The sequence below is a fragment of the Trichosurus vulpecula genome, chromosome 5, assembly GCF_011100635.1.
Source record: "Trichosurus vulpecula isolate mTriVul1 chromosome 5, mTriVul1.pri, whole genome shotgun sequence".
NCBI classification, from domain to species: Eukaryota; Metazoa; Chordata; class Mammalia; order Diprotodontia; family Phalangeridae; genus Trichosurus; species Trichosurus vulpecula.
The window spans coordinates 161,070,253-161,092,756 of NC_050577.1; positions in this window are offsets into that span (position 1 = coordinate 161,070,253).

Here is a 22,504-nt window from a genome sequence, read left to right on the forward strand (position 1 = left end):
TTCAAGCATTTGGTTTCATATTGTTCAAAGCATAAAAACAAAGGAAGTTTTTTGAAGGCTGGCATATAATTACAGGTTTAGGTAATAATCCATGTTTGAAGTGCCTAGTCAGGTAGAATCTATCTAGAGGATTACACTTAACTCTATAATTTTTCACTGGGCTTAATATTAAAGGTTGACCAAAGGCAAAGAAGATGAATGTTAAAATAAGAAATTTTTGTCAATGTGTGCTACATTATATCATATCCATTTTTATAGACTAAAAATTTAGAAGGTTGATTGCTTCTTCAGTATACAGTCACATTTGGTGGCATGTGCTACTTAAAAAAATACAGCACACTGAAAACCTTAAGCAAATTTAAAACTATCTAAATAGTAGCCAGTTGACCTTTCAACTATCTTAAGGGAAAAATTCTCTCCACTTGCTCCTGCTTGGCAATATGATGGGCAGACACACGTGCTTGTTAGATGTGTAGCAATTGGGTAGCACAGAGGCTAAAGCATTAGACCCAAATTCAGATCCTGCCTTAGAAACTTGCTCATTGTGTGACACTGGACAAGTGCAGTAAACTTTCCCAGGTTCAGAATCCTCATTTGTAAAATGAAGATAGTAATAGGATCTACCTCAAAGAGTGAGCTCTTGGAAGATCAAATGAGATAACTTCTTAAAGTGCTATGATATGAATGCTAGCTATTATTGATATTAAAAAAATCTATGCCAAGAAAACATTATACTCTACAAATCTGATATAACCTTTTATAATTATGATGTGTATTATAATTACTATAGCTAATGTAATTCTTTTCCCTGGTTTTATAATGCTCTAAGTCCATGAGGGAATATTTTGTTTTCTCAAGAATTGCTTGTTTTTCAAGTTATTTTCAATCAGATGAGGATAATGATATTGGATTAATCTTGATATAAAGAATATAATTACGGTGCATTTATCTCTATGCAATCAAATTCCAAGTCTGGATACATGTCCCATTCATTTTAGCATTAGTTGTTTAAATATTTTATGAGCCTTGCCCCACTAAAACCGCATTCTGATGAATAGTATAAAAGTGACAACAGGGTCTTAAAGGTTAGTTTTGCAGAGCATAAAATGGCAGGCCTGATCAATCCGGAAAACTTTTAAGTATGATCCCAGTAGTCACTGTATTATTGTCATTTGGCTGCCAGACTAGGTAAGGGCTAAGAGGCTCATCAACAAGCTGTTCACAGGATGTTGGATTTGGGGGCCATAGAAACCCATGAAGATCAACTTCATGGGCACAGAAAGGTTTCAATGTGTGTCAGTGGGCATGAATACATATTAATGAAATTCCAGATTCTTGGAGTACTGAAGTACTTCCTAAATAAAAAATCTATTATATGTTTTATAATTGTTTAGTCAGTTTTCAGTCATGTCAGCCTTTCCATGAACCCATTTGGGGCTTTCTTGGCAAAGATACTGGAGTAATTTGCTACTTTCTCATCCAGCATATTTTACAGATGAGGAAACTGAGGCCAACAGGGTTAAGTGACTTGCTCAGGGTCACACAACAAGTAAGTATCTCAGGTCAGATTCATAATTAGAAATAATAAGAAATTACCCAAATGGTGATTTAAAAAAATAGAATCTCAATTATTTATCTTTTTCTTGAATAAAAATTAGCTTCAAAATGAAGGTCACTTGCCGATCATCGATACATCAATAGTCTCCAAGACTAAATCTGGAAATATTAATGAGGGAATCAAATTTCAACAGGGGATGTTACTGTCACCTTTCCTTTGTCTCATCCCCCCAAGCCTCCCAAAACAAAAGAAAACAGAGTACTCAGACATGTCTATATGCCCAACCATAAATATGCCACAGTAAAAACTGAACATCTGGTAGAACTTACAATTTATTAGTGAGTCTTGACATTTACTCAGTAAAAAGTAAATGCCAAAAATAAAAAAAGAAACTGATGAGAAAATACCTTCTCATTTTATTTATTAAATCTTATACCTTTAGAACTCATGTTACTTGGAGGTATGACAGATGGAAGCATGACAGCTGTCATTCAAAATGACTGATGAATGGAAAAACCACTGGCTATGAAGAGTGATGTAAAGCTGAACAGGATCTCCCTTTTCATCACCTTTAATGCAGCTTACTGAGAATTTGTAAGTACTCGTATCAATTGTAGAATTTTGCTAGTGTTCTTTCTGTTGTTTAGGAATGAACAGGTCTCTAGGGTCATTCAGCTGCCTTTATGCAGAATCCTTGCTGTGCTTCCATCTGTTAGTGGTAGGTAACTTAAGAGAGAGGGATGGAAGTTCTACTACATCAATAGGAGGGGGTTACGTACTTTGGTTGCTCATTTTACCAAGAGCTGTCCAGGGAGATTACAATGAGGGCAGTATATTCTGATCTCAGAAGCTAGTGATTAATCATGAATCATCATGATCCTTGGGCTAATGAGGAAATATCTTTCATGATATCGTTATACCCCATCTTAGAAAAGAAAGAAAAAAAAGCCATCTAATCTAATGAGGACATTTTTAAATTAGATAGATTAGGCCTAAGGCAAATTGTTTCTTACATAAGAATAATGTACAGTGTAGTACACACACACACACACACACACACACACACACACACAAACATGTACACATGAAGTGGAATAGAGAGCACAACATAAATCATGACAATGAAAACAAGGGAGAAAAATTGCTTATAACATCCTTAAGGGCAGAGAGCATTCCCTTTTTTGCCTTTATATCCCCAGTGGCTAGCATAGTACTTTATAAATGCTATCTGAATGGAATGGAATGAGGAATAAGAAGCCTTGATTTATGGTCAAACTTACAACTTGACTGATATAACTGAGGGATGGCCAGTTCACTTTCATGCCTAAGGATATTGGAAGAAGGAATCCTGAATGTCCAACAGGGAGAGGCAGAGGTAAAGGAAAGCAACATGATCTTATTCTTCAAGGATATCTACACTTTTTCTCAACTCCAGTAATAATGGGAGAATAGTCTCTTGGGCAAGTTAAAAGGACAAAAGATCAAAGAGAACTTCTGTTAGCTTTATTATAAGTCTCATTACCAAGAGGAGTAGGTGAATGTGTTTTCTGAGTAGCTTAACAGTGTTGCAAAGCCATTGAATTGAGTGATGATGAGGGACTTTATCTGGACATCTGTTGGAGAGCAAGTATATTAGCTCACACATCATGAAACAAGTTCTTAGGACTGGAGATCATTTTATGGTACAGAAAGAATCCCCTTGTTGGTTGAGAAAGACACAGTTGAAGACATAAAAGCAACTTTGTAAAAGTGACCATTATTATAGCTAGATTTCGATTCTGTATTCTAATAAGAAAAATCAACAGGTATAAATTCAACTGATTTTAAGGAAGAAAATTTTCTAATAGTTTAATTTTTTTCTTAAAGTTGTTCTTTACTGTATAGGTCTTACTCAATCTGTAGGAAAAGTGATAGCTAGGCTAGATAACTCAAGACTTTCTGAGGCCACAAGATTGTTGCTCAGTCATTTTCAGCCACATCTGAGAGGCTATGAAATAAGCCTTATTAATTTGTCTTGTTTAAAAAAACAAGATGGTTCAATACTGCAATGAATCCTTTATTTCATCAGTGTGATTAATCTTTTTGGATTTCACATAAGTCACGTCTTCTCATCCAATATAAATCTTTTATAAGTCTTCCCATAAGCCTACCAGAGAGGATCTACTGAATATACTGGAGGTCATTATCTTTTTTGAATATCTTTTGTGAATAATAGTGTAGCACTTGGAGTATCCATTTGATATCTTTCACAGTTATTATATTATCAGCTGACCATTTCTGACAATAAACTTTCTGGTTAAGTTTCCTTATACCACCTTATTTTATTTTTGCACAAGCCATCATTAGTAATATGTTTAAGTTTTCTTGTACCTAGAGATGAACTGGTTAATTATCAAATAGAGAAGTTCTTTTGAAAATTCATAGCACAATGTCAGTAAGTTGATCAACTTTTACTTTAAATTCCTGAGAGTTTTAGACATTCCATATAAAAATATGAAATATATTAAATTCTAAAATATTTTGTGAAGTCTTTGTGAGTTTATGAAACATCACTCAGTTTTTTTTTATTTTGCTGATTTTTTTTTTAAAATTAGATGCCAATCACCATGACTTAGTAGTAACAAATGTTTAGGGGCCATATTCAATATTTCAATACCAGTATATAGGATTCCCTATTCACAGTAAGCACCTCCAAATGCTTCCATTTACATATGATAGATGCTGTTTTCATTAAACCCTGAACCAGTGCAAGATCTCCTAGACATGTTCTGTAGCATCTCAAGTAGAGTTTGGTCTAACAAATCACATAGGAAAAAAAATAGACAAAGAATACCTATTATCTAGACCATGGCATACATGTAGATAGACAAACTACAGAGTGTTTTTTTTTTTCCATCAGTGTAGTAAATGTAGAAAACTTTTTCAAACAGTTTGAGAAAAAGAGAGATATGGCATGATAGGTAAAATTATAATAAAATCCATTTAAGGATTTTATTTTTTAAAGGTGGGGAAATATTGGCAGGAAGGATTGGACACAGTAGGAAAGGAAGCAGTAGTTAGGGGGAAGTTGAAAATTTAAGAGAGAAGGTGTATAACTGAAGATGCCACATGTTGGAAAAGAGGGGAGGGGATCAAGTGTAGATATAAAAGGGTTGACACTGGCAGTGGGGAGTTCCCACTATTTTTCAGAGACTGGGGAAAAGGAAGAGGGAATCAGAGATGACATCAAGGGCTTTTGAGATGAAGATGTATAATGACCTCAATCTTTACAGTCAAGCAAAAGTCAAGCTCAGCAGCAAAAGGGGGTGGGAGGAGGGAGAGGGAAGTGTGATAGGATTCAGGAAGGAAGGGAAGGTTTAGAATATGTTCTACAGGGAATGACACAGGGAATCACTTAGGGAGGCAGAAAAGTGCTATCTATAATACCCTTTACACCAAAGTATGCAGAATAACATAATCCATTGAAGTTCCTGGTATTGCACAATACATACCTCTGCAAGAGTTAATTTTGTTCACCTTTGTGGATATCGATAACGCTTATGGGCTATAGTTTAAAATATTCAAAAATCACATGACTAAATACTGTCACATTCCTCTATGTCCATGATTCTATAATTAATGGTTCAGGACTAGACCTGTGATTTTATTAGTATAGGAAACTCCCAGGGGAGGACAGTACTGCTATCATTGAAAATTGGCATCTTCTGTTCAATTTATTTTTGTAGACGAGTGCAGAGCATTGGGAAGTTAAATGACTTTTCCAGGTTCACACAGCCAATATGGATCAGAAACTGAATGTAGGCTCATGTTTTTCCTGTTTCTGAGGCCATCCCTGCATTATATATGCTACATTGCCTCAATATTTTTATTACATTTATCTTTAATAAGAACAGTTCTTAAATAATTAATAAGATAAATAAAATATTTATCCTTGAGAACAAAAGGAATTTAGGGATCCTAACAGTACAACATATTTTTAAGCCAGTTAATCTCTTTATAAATTAACTGACCTTTTTCAGTGTGCATTTACAAACCCAATCAGTAAATGCAAAAAAACCCTACCACAAACACCTTAATAAGAGCTTTTCGAAAAGATGGTTAAACATTATGGCAAAATTCACTTAAAGACAAAGAACAGAAAGCAAAAATTGGATTAATTCAGCATTAAAATATGAGTATGCTAAAACCTTGTCTCTTTTCATATACAGTACATCAGTGGTGTCAAGCTAAAATACGGAGATCACTAACTCGTATAAAAGAGTCCCTGGTAGCTACATATTGAATTAGTTTTAAAATGTATCATTATCTATGTTTTATGATAGTTTTACCTATTTTGTTAAATATTCCCAAATTATATTTTAATCGGGTTCAGACCACACTTGGGAATATTGTGTGTGCATGTGGTCCACAGTCCATTTGTTTGACATCTCTGTAGCATATCATCACTATGAGAGCATTGCCTGAGTAGAGAACCATTTTTGTTTGTAATTCTAAAAGGCTGCAATAAACCTTAGTACATGGGTAATTTATTCCTGTTGACTGAGATTTGATTTTAGACTATCACTAGAATCATTTATTATGCCCTTGATCTCATAACCTACTATCTCTACTAGATGCTAATTTTCAGTCTCTCTAGAACCTTCCTTGATGTCTTCAAACATGCTCGTCTTCCCCATGCTTCACTTGACCCTACCTTCCTGTTAATTTATTGTCCTTACATTCCCTTCCTTTCTCAGCAAAATATGGAGAAAATCCATCTGTATGTGTTGACTGTACTTACCTAATACATATTTCTCTACTTCCTTGTAGTTTGGATTACAGTGTAATCTATGAACTGAAATATCTCTCTCTAACTTTACCAAACTCTTAATTGAGAAATTAAGGACTACTTTCGGGACTTAATCTTCTTGATGTGCTTTTCAACAGCCACTCCTCTTAATTATTCTTTCCTCCTTAGGTATTGGTAGTATAATGGAAAAGGCACAGGATTTTGAGTCAGAGTAGCTGGGATGATGATGATGATGATGATGATGATGATGATGATGATGATGATGATGATGACAACAAAGACCATGATGATAATGGTGGTTGTGGTGGTGGTGATGGCTAGCAATTATACAGTGCTTTAAGGTTTTTCAAATGCTTTACAAATATCAGCTCATTTTATCTTCTCAACAATCTCATTTTCCTGATAGGAAAACTGAGGAAGAAAGAGATGAAATGACTTGTTTAGGGTCACATATCTAGTAAATGTTTGAGTCCAGATTTGAGCTCAGATCTTCCTGACTCCAGGTATGGCTGGGTCAGTGTATTTATCGGGCCATTTATTTGACCCCAAATCCCAGTTCTGTCACTGCTTTGGTGACCTCGTTCACGTCACTTCATCTTTATGAGCCTTAATCACATTATCTGGAAAATGAGAACACTATACTTGATAACCTTTAAAGTTCCTAAAAGGTCTGAGACTATGACCTATGAATCTATGATCCTCTTGTCTGACTAGCTGCCCCTTCTCAGTCTCTCACACTAGACTATCATCCAGGTCCAACTCCCTCTATGAGGTTTTATCCTGAGGCTATGTTTAGGACCCTCTTCTTATCTATCTTTACACATTTTAAATGATATTATTTCCCATGACTTCACATATCATCTCCATTCAGATGACACAAATATCCATATAACCAGCCCTAGGATCACCCTTCTATTCCATATCAGCATGCTCCTATCGGATACTTTTATATGATATTCTATAGTATCTCAAACAACATATTTAAAACAGAACTCATTACCTTCCCCCTCCCCAAATCCTCTCCTATCCCTGACTTCCCTATTTCCGTTGAAGGTACCACCATTCTTTCTCATCCAGGTGTGAAAATTCTAGTTCCTTACTGTTCCTCAAATTCCATATTTAATCAGTTGCCAAAGCTTGTTAATTCTATGTCCATAGCATCTCTAATTACCTGGTTCTTTCTCTCAACTCACATGATTACGACCTTATTTCAAATTCTTGTTGACTTTCTCCTAGACTACTTCAAGAGTCTCCTAACTGGACTCAACCTTAAGTCTCTTTGATCTTCAGTCAATCTTCCATAGAACTGCCAACTCAATATTACTGATGTGGACATATGCTTATATCAACTTCCTTATAAAGAATCTGTAATAGTTCCCTCTCACTTCTTGGATAAAATGAAAAGTCTTCTGTTCAGCCTTTAATGTTCTTCACAACCTGACTTCTTTTTCCAGGTTTATTGCACTCTGCCCCATCCTTCACATTCTTCATGTTTCAGTCAAATTATTTTACTTACTTTTCCTTCTTTTATGACCCTTCATCTCCCATCTCCGTGTTTTGTATAAATTGTCTTCTGTGCTTGGAAAGTACTCTGATTTCATTTCTAACTCCGAGAATCCCAAGATCCCTTTGAGGCTCACTGTGCACCCTCTTTTATTGTTGATGTTCAGTTATTTTCTGTTGTGTCTGACTCTCTGTGACTTCATTCAGGGTTTTCTTGGAAGAGATAATGATTTGCCATTTCCATCTAAAGCTTATTTTAAGGATGAGGAAACTGAGGCAAAAATGGTTACATGACTTGCCCAAGGTCATACAGCTAGTAAGTACCTGATGCCAAATTTGAACACAAGAAGATGAGACTTCCTAACTCCAGCCCCTGCACTCTATCCACTGTGCCACCTAATCTCAACTGGGCCCTCATTGTGACATCACAATATTTTTATTCCCCTATGATGGCTCCAGCCTCCACAATTGATCTACCATGCCACCTAACTGACCTGTGTTTCCCCATTTACATGAAATGTCCTCCCCCTCCAACCCCTAAATACTCTAAATATCTTTGTAGATATTTTGTATTTACTCCCCTTTGTACATGTTGTTTTCCTCAAATAGAATGTAAGCTCTTTGAGGACAAGAATAATTCTGGATTTGAATTTGTATTCCCCAGAATAATTCCTGCCATAGTAGTTGTCTAACAAATGCTTGCTGGATGAATAATAGAAGCTTTGATAATAGGATCTGCATTCCTTTCCATATGTTTGGGTAATTCATACAATAACTTTCTTGGTTTCTTTACAATGCTTTTATTGAATTGAAGAAGCAATTACTTGGAAATTCACTGGCAAACCACCCCTTAAAAGACTACAGAAAAAGTCTTAATACTTTAGTGTGAACTCAAGCTGTGAAAGCTTTGCTAAAATTTTCTTTGTAAAAATCATTTTTATTTTTTAAATCAGCAAAAACCCACCATTTGTCCATTGCAGCTCACCCTCCAAATGAAAACAAAAGAAAAACAAAACCCTATTGCAAACACGTATAGTCCAGCAAAACAAATTTCAGTACTGGTCATGTCCAATGTATAAACATAATACTATAATATAGAAAATATCATATTTGTAAATATTATTTATATATTAGATGCACAAAGCACATATACATATATACTCATCTCTATAAAAAGATGTATATATATACATGTTTGTATATATGTGATATACATAATTTGTATGTATGTATGTTTGTATATACACATGTGTATATGTTTGAATCAAGAATATATATAGTCATTCTGTTCTCTCTTTCACTGCTTTATCAAGACATTGCAACATTTTTCATCATGAAATCTCAAAAATTGTGGTTGGTTATTGTATTGATCAAAGTTGCTAAGTTTTTCAAAGGTGTTTATCTTAACAATATTGTTGTGAATGGATAAATTGCTTTCTTAGATCTCTTCACTATATTCTGCATCAGTTCATGCAAATCTTCCCAAGTTTTTCTGAAACCAGGCCTTTCATCAAATTTTCAGAACAATAGTATTATATCACATTTATGTACTAAAACTTGTTAAGCCATTCCTCAATTGATGGATACCCACCAAGATTCCCATTCTTTGCTACTTCAAAAAGTGCTACAAATATATTTTTAATAATCCTTTGTTAGAGTTTCTTTTGCTTGGGATTAACCCTCCCTTAATCTGTCTTCCCTCTATTTCCCCCTTCTCTCTTTTCTCCACATATTTCCCTGCTGAGTGAAATGTATTTATATACCAAACTCAGTGGGGGAGAGTATATTCCTCCTCCCTGTGACCAGTTCAGATGAAATTGTGGTTCAAATGATGCCCCTCCTCCAGCCCTTACCTGTATTTATGTCTACTTGCATATCTTGGCTCTGTGATATAATTTTCTCTAACTTTCTTTTTTGGTTTCCCTATCCCCCTCCAGGGTATTCCCCTTCTCTCTTTCCTTCTTCTCTTCTTTGAAGATTATCATGACATAACACAACCATTTTCTAATTAAACTTTCTCTATGAACCCTAATAATGATAGGGTTCAGAAGATACATGTACCATCTTCTTATATTTGAATATAAGCAGTTATCTTTGTTTAGTCCCATATGATTTTTTATTCATGTTTACCTTTTTGTATTTCTCTTAATTTCTGTGTTTGAATTTCAAAGTTTCTACAAAGCTCAAACTTCACAAAGTTTCTACAAAGTTGTGCTATTGGATTCAGGCTTTATTAGTCAGCTGAGAAGCTCTGCTGATACAAAGAGACAGGTCCACAGCCTCATCTTTGCTCCAGGCCTCCTGCTCTGGTTATTCTTCTGTAAGCTTTAGATTGGGCTATGATCTGGAACTAAGAGCTTTTTAATGCTACTGACATATGAGCCACACTGCTGCTGCTTGCTTCTGAACTTACTTCTCTCAGAACACAACGTAGGGCCTGAGATTGCCACCTTCCCCTTACCTGTTAAACATCTGGGCACAAATCCTTTTCTCAATCCACGTTGTATCTGAACTAGGAATGGTTAACAAAGCTTCCAGTTGGCCCATTCCATCACTCTGCACAAGGTCATGGTGCCTGCTCTGATGCATAGCCTCACCCAGTGCTGGAATTCTCTGGGAAGAATGATCCTGGCCAGATCTCATCCCCAGGGTCCACAGACCTCTTTGTCTCCCTAAGCCAACCTCACCTGAAGTGTGACTCACTTTGAATTTTTCTTGGATTTTCCCCTCAAGATTCAATCTGGTGTGTTTTCTAAATCTGTTTGGATGAGATTTATTTTCTTTTGTGGTGGGGGGAAGCTCCATATACTTTTTCCTACTATTCAGCTCTCTTAGCTCCCCCTTCATTAAAATACACTTGCACTGAACTAAGAGATCTTCCCCCACCCCTTACTAGGTGAAAATAGTTCATCTCTTCTTTGTCTGTTTTCATTTACTCTTCAATTATTTGGAAATCATGAACAAAATGACTTTGTGTCACTCTACCTTTCTCTTTAAAACAATTCTTGACTTTGCTAACTAAGGTAAGATCTTGGTCTTTTGAATGAACTTTGGTAGACCATGGGACTACTCTTTTAGTTAGAATTTCATGTTATTTTCTCAAGACTTTTGAGTTAAACATAAAAAATACCACAAATAATATGAGACATTCTGAATTTAAAAAAAATGTAATCCAAGTTTGTAATTTCCTAGAATCTTAGTTTAATTTAGTGCATTTTATCTTTCCAATTTCTGAAGACAGCCACTTAAATTATAGAATGTGAATGCTTGAGATTTCATGTCATTGCCTTGCCAATTATGTCAGAAATGTACATTCTTGGGTAACTTCTTGATTGGATTTGGCTTTATGTTATTAAATCCATGTAATAAAGTTATCTCCATTGGCCAACAGATATTTCTGAACTTCATCTATACTGTCTTTAAACATATCAGCTGTGTATTGTGATTTTTACTTGACAACCCTTTCCCCAAATGCATGTAATTTAGACAGTTCATCTAACAAGCCAAGCACAAGAGTCAATGTGTAAATATTAAAGTTAGGAATCTAAAACTTGGAATGAATGTAGAGCTAATTACTTTTAGTAGATAGTGCATGCAGTTTCCTCCATGTTTGCTGGCACATTCTCTCCCCAGGAGACAATATAAGATAGAGCTCAGTCATGTTCCTTATGAAGGAATTCTTTCAAAAACAAGAGTGATACCTCTCTGGGAAGAAGATGAGATTGTGGGGGCAGGAAGAGGTAGTAACAAGACTTAGTCCACTTAATTGTTCATACCGCAGCACCTCCATCTCTGGTGATACATATGTTTTAGATTCAGATGTCAAACATAAATGTTTTAAAGCCTTCGTGTCCCATAAAATAGATGTGCTTGGATGGCTATAGAAAACACTTCACAGGAAAACTAAGATAAACTTTTACTATTTATTCATCCATGCATTCAAAGATATATATTGAGTGTCTATTCTATGCCTGGCACTGTGCTAAGCACTCCATAGGACAGAAGTCTAACACATAGACCTTGACCAAATTGAGCTCAGGTTCATATTTCAAACCAAAATAATTAAATATAATTCTAATCTCCAGCCTTAGTTATACACAAAGCTGAAGTGTTAAAGTGGAGGGAATGAACAGCTCTGTTTTGAATTTGTTCACTATTTGTTTAACCTGTGGTGCCAGAAGCACTATAAATCCATCTTGCTTAATTGCATATGTCTCTTTTTTTCTTTTAATAGACCCTCCTAAGTGCCACTAGGGACCAACCCTTCCCATAAATGGCTAACTTTTCTTACACTGGACATCAAGGGTGGAAGATGTAGAAATAGCACAAAGTAACAGGAAATCTATCCAGGAAGAACAGCCAACACCAACACACCTGATAAAGTACAGATTATGACTGTTTTGTAAATATTATATCAATTCAAAATATACATGTTTGTCAGTACAATTAACTGCTTAAAAGCCATTTCTTAGGCCTTCCAGGTCACATGAGCAATATGTTGGAGGACTACACATTTTATTTGCTCCCCATGACCTCTTAATCCTCTTAAAATAGAAAGTTTGTACCATGTACAAAGCAATTTCAGCTGCCTTCCTGCTCCAGGACATCCAGAATCTCCAAAAAAATGAATAGAAAAAAATCAATGAATTGATGTTCATTGACATTGAGCTTATTCACCAATCCTCCCTGACCTTCGATGCTACCAATAGCAAGGCTGCACTAGTGGACACAAAGACACAACACAAGTTTAAAAAAAAACCATCTCCACACCCTGGCTCCTCCTCCATCTTTCAGTAGAAATCATGCTTCCAGGCTATGGAAATTTGCCTTGGTTGCAATAGAGCCAAGAAGTCACAATCCCTCAGGATCAACAGCAAGTTGAGGATCACAACACAGTAGCAACAGCACCGCAAAGCTCTGAATTGCTGATAGCTGGCCAAAGAACTAAGGAACAGAGGGAGAAGAACAGGAGGTAAGGATAAGACACTGTTAAGGGGTGGGGTGGATTTCGCGGCACTCCATCAAGTCTGAGGGAAGAGCATCAAATTGGTGAGCCAGTTTTGACCAAAGTCAATTGAGACAGAGACTTAAGCTGATGCAAGTTGCTCAGCTTGGAAGGAGTCTGAGAAGTTATGAGATATAACCCCTAAGGAAAACACAGTCAGAGGGGAGGGAGTCAGAAAAGAGTGACAGAGAAAAGAAGACAGGAGAAGATTTAAGAAACCTTAAAGACCTTGAACATAAACTGATAAATCAGAAGGAAAAACAGTAACAAAAGAAGGAAATATGGTCTCCAGATGTACTAAAAGAGTTCAGCCATCTATGAATAAGTACTGTACAAAAAGGGGAAAACATCCAACATTTGATGAGACAGAGGATTCTGTGGAAATATGAGAACATGGGTCCACAACACACTGTTTCTGAGTGGTTCAAAAAAGAAATGAGAATTATAAGAAAAAAATTATAGCCTGCACAGTAAAAATAATAGGCAAAATTAAAAACAAAACTGGAACATGCAATAGCAAGCCTCACCAAAGAAACAAAAGAGAGCACAATAGGTTTGGAATTCAAATACATAGAAGTAAAGGACAATCTAGAAGAAAAACAAAACATTAAAATATGCCTCCAATGCAATCAAAACACACAAATCTTGAAGACAGGATGTGTGAAGAGAAGCTAAAGACCATACGTCTCCCAGAAGAACATGATGAGACCAAAAAAAAATTCTTAACATTATAATGATGGAACTAATAAAGGAGAATTGCCTAGAATTTTTGAACATAGAAAATGAAATTATAATTGAAATAATTCTCAGATTTTCCTAAAATCATCTGTAAAAAAGAAGCATAAAAGTTTGTGATTCATCTTATTGTTTTTTTCCTAAACCATGAAATTGTCCTAGTCAAAGAATTTTTTAGATGATATGTAGGCATAGAGAATTGAAATTGTCATCTAATTGCTATAGGAACTCCAAACAACAACTCTGGGAAGTAACTCTCTCTACCAATGCAGACTGGAATCTTCTTTGCAATTTATAGTCATATGTATGTATGTATGTATGTAAATATACATACACACATATATACATGTATATATTATAAATGTATTTATACACACACACGTATATATACACACATCTGTATAACTGAATTTCAATGAAATTAGTTTCCTTTGTAATCCTATATATATTCTATGTTACGCACTTAAAAACATTAATTTGAAAAGGGGTCCATTATTCTGACTAGACTGCCAAGGAGTTAACACAATAAGGATTAGGAAGACCGTTTTCAGAGAGCTTACCTGACAGATTACACAATGTGTCAAGCATCTTATTCATACAGCAGGTATGTGTCAGAGGCAGGAAATCAACCCCAGTCACTCTGACCTCAAGATCAGTTCTCTTTTCACTATGCCATGCTTCATTTTATATACCACCTAAGGTTTTGGGTGGCAGTGGGGTTGAAGAGCAGATTTTTTTTAAATTTAGTTACGTTCCTAGATAACACTCACCCCCAGTTCATGTTCAGATACGGCCTGACTGCCAGACAAGTCTACATCTCAGTCATTGGGTTCTTGAAGGTCACTCTCCATAATTGCTTCTTGTTATTTAGAGCATTGATAATGGGTGGCTGCAATACTTTCCTGGATTTCTGAACTCTTAGAGTCCTGTGACCCATCATACACTCCCAGGCTTTGAAACTGCCAAGGTCATAAGCTCCACTGCATTCATTCACTGGTCTATGAATTGCCCTAAGTTTACTACAGTCAAGAGGAGGATGCTAAAGTCAACAGGCCTTTTTGAATGACTCCACAACCAATTTAAAAATCTTCCTGTTCAACATGCTGTTAGCCAACTGGAACCAGTTACAGAAAGTCTATGTATGTTCCCACGTCTCTTTCCAAGGCACTTCCTTTACACATTATCAAGTTTGTCCCAGAAATACTAGCTTAGCATCTTTTGCATGGAGAGATGCTATCTTCTTCCCTAGCTTCTTCCAAATAGAAATAACATCTGGGGCACTCTGGACATGCACCATACCACCCAGTACATATAACATGGGAGAAATGTACCAAATGGCCTCTGAGGGAGGCACCCTTTAGCTCAAGATCTATGATCCTAGGGCCTATGAATAATTCCTTACCAAACGAAGCTTATATAAGTAGATGAATTATAACTTTTCTCATGCCATGCACTCCTTTGGCATTCTGGTGAAATCTATGGACCCCTTCTCAGAATGTTTTTAAGGCATAAACTCCTTTCCCTATAAAAACCCCACTAGCTATATACATTATATCCATCCTCATATTACTTAGAGCACTTCATCAAGACATCTATAGTGTTCTTTTCAGATTCTACATTGTCTTTTACTTAAGGGTATATGTGTCTTTACCTTCCCATTAGAAAACAAATTTCTGAGAGTCAGGGACTGTGTTGCTTCTCATCTCTGACTTATACAAATAGCACATAATAGGTACATAATCAATGTTTGTGGCATTGAATCAAAATGAAACACAAAGAGTAACTAGTGCAAATAAAATTTACTGTCATGTTTTTCAATTGATCAAGATATCTTGTCTGAAGAAACAAACTAAAAATATTAATATTGCCTTGAAGTAGCTGAATTTATTTTTATATACATCAGTAGGCAATGCAACTTGGCATAGTGGATAGGGAATTAGACTCAAAGTGAATAAGTTGTTGTTCAGTTATTTCACTCATGTCTGACTCTTCATGACTCCATTTGGGTTTTCTTGGCAAAAATACTGGAGTAGTTTGCCCTTCCTTCTACGGCTCATTTTACAGATGAGGAACTGAGAGAAATAAGGTTAAGTGACTTGCCCAGGGTCACACAGCTAGTAAGTGGCTGAGGCCAGATTTGAAATAATGAAAGTTAATTTTTTTGTTTACAGACCTAGCACTCTATCCACTGCAACACCTAGCAGATCAAGAATACCTAGGGAGTTCAAATCCCAACTACCCTTAATTAGCTTTGTGAGCCTGGAAAAGTAGTTTAACTTCTCTATGCCTCAGATATCTCAGACGCAAAAATGGGGGTACTGGACTAAATTGTTTCTAAAGTCTCATTCAGCTTCAAATGCATTATTATCTGAAATATTAAAGGGAACATGATGTAATAGATAGAAAATCAGTCTTGGAGGCAGGAAGGTCTGGATTTAAATACTTTTGTTGTCACATTTTGGTTGTATAAAAATGGACAGATCACCTTATATTTCAATACCTTTGGAAATTTTCTAAGGTTATCATTTCAATTATATAGTCACCTCCCTGTATTATAGGGAAGTTGTTTCTATAGCAGGTATTCCCCTAACGTGTTAAAATCACAGGCACATATTAAAAAACAAATAAATATACTCTCAAAGTGATTTTTATATTAATTGAAGGTGGAATTCCTGTTTGAATGTCATCAAACTTCACGACCAACTGTGACTATTTGTTTTAATCATATTGTCCCATGGGTAGAAAGCATTTTGGTTCAGCAAGACTACGTATATTTGAGACAAAAATATCTAACTACTGTATGCTGGTAAGAGAGGCATTTCTTCAAATAGCACATTTCTTTACTGTGTATTTTTTTCTGACTGTCTGGAATTCTCTCCTTCCTCATCTCTACCTCCTGACTTCTTTTGCTTCCTTCAAGTACCAGCTAAAATCTCACCTTCATCAGTTCAGGAGGAGGAGAGAAAATGGCAGAGTAAAGGCAAGGACTCATCTAAGTTCTCACCCAAACCCCTCTAAATACTTTTAAATAATGACTCTAGGGGCATCCAGGTGGCACAGTGAGTACAGTACCAGCCCTGGAGTCAGGAGGACCTGAGTTCAAATCCGGCCTCAGACTCTTGACACACTTACTAGCTGTGTGACCTTGGGCAAGTCACTTAACCCCAATTGCCCTGCCTTACCCCCTCCAAAAAATAAATAATGACTCTAAACAAACTGTAGAGTGGCAGAACCCACAAAAAGATGGAATAAAACAATTTTCCAGCCCAAAACAACTGAGAAGGTCAACAGGATAGGTCTATTTCACCAAGGTGAGAGAGGATTACAATCCAGCATAGGTGATGCCAAGACAGACTAGGCCCCAACAAACCAAGAGCAGTCCTCAGGGAGGCTGAATCACTGGCAGTAGTAGAGGTTATCAGATCTCTCAGCCCACAGACAATAAAGGGATCAGACAGTGGGTCAGAGGGAGGTTAACAGGGGTCCCTTTGCTGGCACTAGGGGTAGGACTCTGTTGCATTGCCTATACTTGGATTTGGCTCACAGCTCTGGGTTTTAGTCCCAGTGTGAGGAGGAGTACTAGTACAGCAGAGCTTGCATCCTCAGGGGACCAGGGACCGTGATCAGAGCTCCAAGGCAAAAGAGTAGTGGTAGCTCACAAACCAATGCATAGCACAGGAGAGTAGTAAACACCTCTCCTTAGATCATAGTACCTTGGAAGATCCAAAGAATTACTGGGCCCCAGAATTACATCTGAAAACAACTGCACAAAAAACTTGAATCTTGGGAAAATACCCTTCCACTTGTGAAGCAGAGCCCCATTGTAGCATAGAGTAAAAAAGAAATAGGCTGGAAAAATGAGCAAAGAACAGAAAAAAAAAATTGACTACAGAAAGTTACTATGGTGACAAGGAAGATCAAAACACACACTCCGAAGAAGACAACAAAGTCGAAATTCCTGCATCCAAAGCCTCTGAGAAAAATATGAATTGGTCTCAGGCCATGGAAGAGCTCAAAGAGAATTTTAAAAAGCAAGTAAACTTGGGAAGAGGAATGAGTGATTCAAGAAAATCATGAAAAAAAATGAGTCAATACTTTGGGAAAGGAGGCACAAAAAATACTGAAGAAAATAATACCTTAAAAAACAGAAAGGGCCAAAGGGTAAAAGAGGCACAAAAATCCAATGAAGAGAAGAATGCCTTGAAAAGCAGAATTGGTCCAATGGAAAAAGATAAGCAAAAGCTCACCAAAGAGTAGAACTCCTTTAAAAGTTGCATTGGCCAAATGGAAAAGGAAGTACAAAAGCTCAGTGAAGAAAATAATTCCTTAAAAGTTAGAATTGGGCAAGTGGATGCTAATGATTTTATGGGACATCAAGAAATAATCAAAATCAAAAGAATGAAAAAAATAGAAGAAAATGCGAAAGATCTCATTGGAAAAACCACTTACCTGGAAAATAGATGCAGGAGAGATCATTGAAGAATTGTTGGACTACCCAAAAGTCATGATCAAAAAAAGAGCCTACCCATCATCTTTCAAGGAATTACCAAGGAAAACCCTGATATTCTAGAACCAGAGGGGAAAATAGAAATTGAAAGAATCCATTGATCACCTCCTGAAAGAGATCCCAAAATGAAAACTCCCAGGAATATTATAGCCAATTTCTAAAACTCCCAGATCAAGGAGAAAATACCACAAGCAGCCAAAAAGAGATAATTCAAATAAAATTTCACTTTCTACAAGAAGGCCTTTTCTGATCCCTCTTCATTCTAGTGCCTTCTGCCTGAAATTAGACTGTGAGCTCCTCCATGCCAGAGAATGTGTTTTACCTTTATTTCTTTCCCAGTGCTTAGTACAATGCCTGGCACATAGTAGGCATTTAATGTTTTTTTTTAAAATTATAGACAACGAAATCTCAGAACATCTTTAAATATAGATTGAATTAAGTCAAAGGGCAGTACCCTGGAATAAGATAGAGACTTTTTTCCAACTGTAATTATGAAGTTTCTGATTCAAGAAGTAGCACTACTAAGATATTTGTACAAAAAATTATAGCAGCTTTTTTGTAGTAGCTAACAATTGAAAATTGAAGGGATGTCCATCAATTGGGGAAAGGCTGAACTAGTTGTGGTATATGATTGTGAATGAATATTGTTGTGCTGTAAGATATGATGAGCAAAGTGATTTCAGAAAAACCTGGATAGACTTACATGAACTTTTACAGAATGAAGTTATACATGTATAACCAATATTAGATTGCTTACCATCTCAGGGAAGGGGAAGGGGAGGGAGGGAGGGATAAAATTTCGAACTCAAAATTTAGTAACAAATGTTAAAAAAAAGTGTTTTTACACATGATTGGGGAAAAATACAACTTTTTTAAATATCAAAAAGTTGCACTATTGAACATTTGTCTTTACCTGTATATAAATTATTCTAATATATAAAAATGTGTCTTATATCACCTTACCCCTACAATGCCTCCTAATATTTTCATTTCATTTCTAAGGAGTAAATACAACAGTTTCACCTTAGAAAAAGAAATTATTTTTGTATTACACTAAGGAATTATTCCAAATCTACATGTAAATGGAAAACATAGGGAGTTGGTATTTATTTGGGTAATTATTTTGCACAACATTAGCAATGAGGGAGTGCTTACAGCAGCACATGCAAGAATCATTCTTCGATTCCCCATAATGAACTTTTGAGTATTCTAAATTCATAGACTTTTTTTCCCCCAAGAGTAATCTTGAAACAATTGCTGAAGTGGAACACTTAAATTCAGATTGTTCTATTTTACAGTATCGGCTTCATTTATACCTAATTAACACTGTCTCATGGACATACCCCAATCCTCTTAGGCTAATCAATCCAGTGGGTTGGGGGGGAGGGGAATGTGGATTAATTTTCACAGAGAACCTTTGTTTGGAATAATCTCTCTTAAAAAATGAATCCAGAATCTTTCAATAACCTAATTTAATAGGATATCGCAGGCAAGCAGCTATCAATCATTACATAGGTACCTTTCAAGTGTAATTTGGTCCTTTTGGCAAACTCAGGTATCTTATTGAGCACAATTTACCTAAGAGAAGCATCAGGCTAAAAAATAATGAAATCCTAATTTGGAGTAAAGTACAGGTAAAATCAATTATTTACTTTAACTCAGAGGGGAAAAAAGTCAACTTAAGAGGAGAAAAAAGTAAACTGAAAATTTGTAATTATCTCTTAAGAATTTAGAGACTATTTTTAAAATGGCAGATTGTAACTTTATACACTGATGCAAGATTTAATTTCTGCTATGTATCATGTCTCAAATACCAGAATTTTGAGAGCATAAGATATAATGAAGTGACTTATGAAATTTAGTCCTTAAATAGAGTGAGAATATTGAATTCATTAATGGTCATTGTGAAAAATGACAGTCCAGTTCATTTTATAATATGTGCACTAGATGTGTTTATATTAAGAAGTTTTTATTAGGAAACATCTGGTATATGTAGCAAATGTGAATAAGAGGGTGGGAGATAGAAAAGTTAAGGCCATTGTTCATTCTATTTGCCTTTGCATGAGGTACTCTACTGTAACCTGAAGAAAATGGTTTTGAATGATCACCTCTTTAACAGTTTGATGACATAAGATGTGGAAAACTGATTTTTTTTCTGAGATAGTTTATCAGAATGTTGTAGAAAAAGTATCCAACTGTTTTTCTGAATCAGTTTTATAATTATTTCCTTAGTTGCTTGGGAGATAGGCATGTAGAAAACTCTTAATTAGAAGTCCCCTTTTTTACATTTTTTTTTACCAGTTGTTACAGAAAGCAGAATTTGTTTGAGAACAAGCATGTTGGACTGAATGGTAGGCATTTCTCAGTAAGTGTAGCCTTTCAAAATTTGGAGGGGGTGTTTTGCAATGAGTAGAATTAGGCCCTCTGCCACCATTCCCACAGCACTATTACTGCCAGGGCGCCTCAGTGATGACTTTTAACACTTCTACTATGCTACACATTGGCGTCTCTGAAGAAGCGTCTGCCAATTTGGTGAACTTTGCAGCATTTTTGTGGTGTGTGCAAATGGGGTAAGAATGCTTTCTCTTTTGGCATGAGCTGTATTTACATCTCGGCTCTTTGGAGGTAAGCCTCACTTCTGTTTAAATTTTAGAATACAAGAATAACTTATGCAAGTGCTATGGCCACAGAAGTACACTTATAAAGACTAGACTCTATCTTTGCCTAGTTTAATTTTTTGTAAATAGAAACTGAAATTTGTGTATATATTATATATTCACTTCCAAATTTTTACCCTAAGAACCAATACAACAAAAAGGTGAAATATAAACTTTATAAATGCCAAAGGATCATAGATTTAAAGTTAGATAAGACTTTAGAGGCCTCTGAATCCATCCCTTCATTCTACAGATGAAGAAATTGTGGCAAAGGAAGGTTAAGTGACTTGCTCAGACGTATATAATAATTACATATCTGAAGTGAAACCTGAACCTGTCTTCCTGACTCCAGGTTCAATGCCCCATATCCTACAGCATCACACTTTTAATCCTGAGGTGTCAAATATGATTCCCACTTCATCTGGTGTCTGCAATATGCAGTTTATCTAGATGATAACAATGCAAGCAGTTACTAAGGCCTTCTATATTTTCCCTATTGTTAGGGCTACCTTTATAAACATACACCATGTAGAGTAATTAATGGATGGACTCCATGGAAACTTGACATTAGATGAAAAAAACATACAGGGTTGATGGGGCCAGTGTTATTCCATAGGAAGAAAGAATATTATAAATGGGTAAAAGATTGGTGGGGTTACTCAGGGAGAGAGAGAGGGAGGGAAGGAAAAGGGAGGAAGAGAGAGAAGGAGAGATGGAAAAGAGAAAATGTGAAGCTCGGGTATGTGCCAGACACTGTGCTAAGTGCCTGACATTCAAAAACAAGAAACACAGATGATCCTTACTCTCGAGAAGATTACATTTTAATAGGGGGAAATTATACCTAAAGCAGAGATGGAATGGAGCAGGGGCCAGACGGCAAGTTAGGAGGTGGAACAGGCCAGAGAGTGAGCTGGATGGGAAAAGTGAGCAGTGTGGCTGAGTCTTGTCAGTCTGTGGCAGTTCTAGGCAGAGACTCAACCAATGATATTAGGTGGGGCTGCTTAAAATGCATTAATGTCACTTTGAAATAGTATGATGGGAAATATCTATGTCAGCAGTAATTATGAGCAAGGAAAGGAAAAATAACAAATATAAGCAACAGTTCACTTACACATTGCATTTTCTATGAATTGGAAGTGGATTTTAAGATAAAAACACTTTAAAAAGTTAGATTTGTTCTGTAGACAATAGATACACTTAACTGACAAGGCCTATAAAATGCAATATTTATGACAAATGTTACAGTTTTAGCAGTTACTTGTAGAATAATAATAGCTAACACTAAATAGTATTGCCAACTTTGCAGTGTGCTTTCCTTCTCAAAAACCATCTAAGAGAGCTAATACATATGGCCCTCTCTCCACTTTACCAATAAAGTAAGAGGCTCAGAATAATTGTAATTTGCCTACAGTTATAAAGCTAAAATGTGACAGAACTCAGAATCAAATTCAGGTCTTCTGTTTTTCAGTCAAGTGTACCCTCCACCACAGCAAATTCTTTTTTGATCCTGTCCATAAGAAGTCATTTGAATCAATCATTTTTCTTTTTTTGTTTGTTTGTTTTTTAGCATCACTCCTTCTCATTCCAACTGTCTGAAATGGCAAAATTGATCAGCTGGTTCAGTGGACATAGGATCATAGGATAAGAAATTTAGAGTAAAAAGAAGTCATCTATGGTCACGTTTTAATTTTAAAGATGAGGAACTGAGGCCAATAGAGTTTAAATGACTCACCCAGGGTCACAAAGTAAG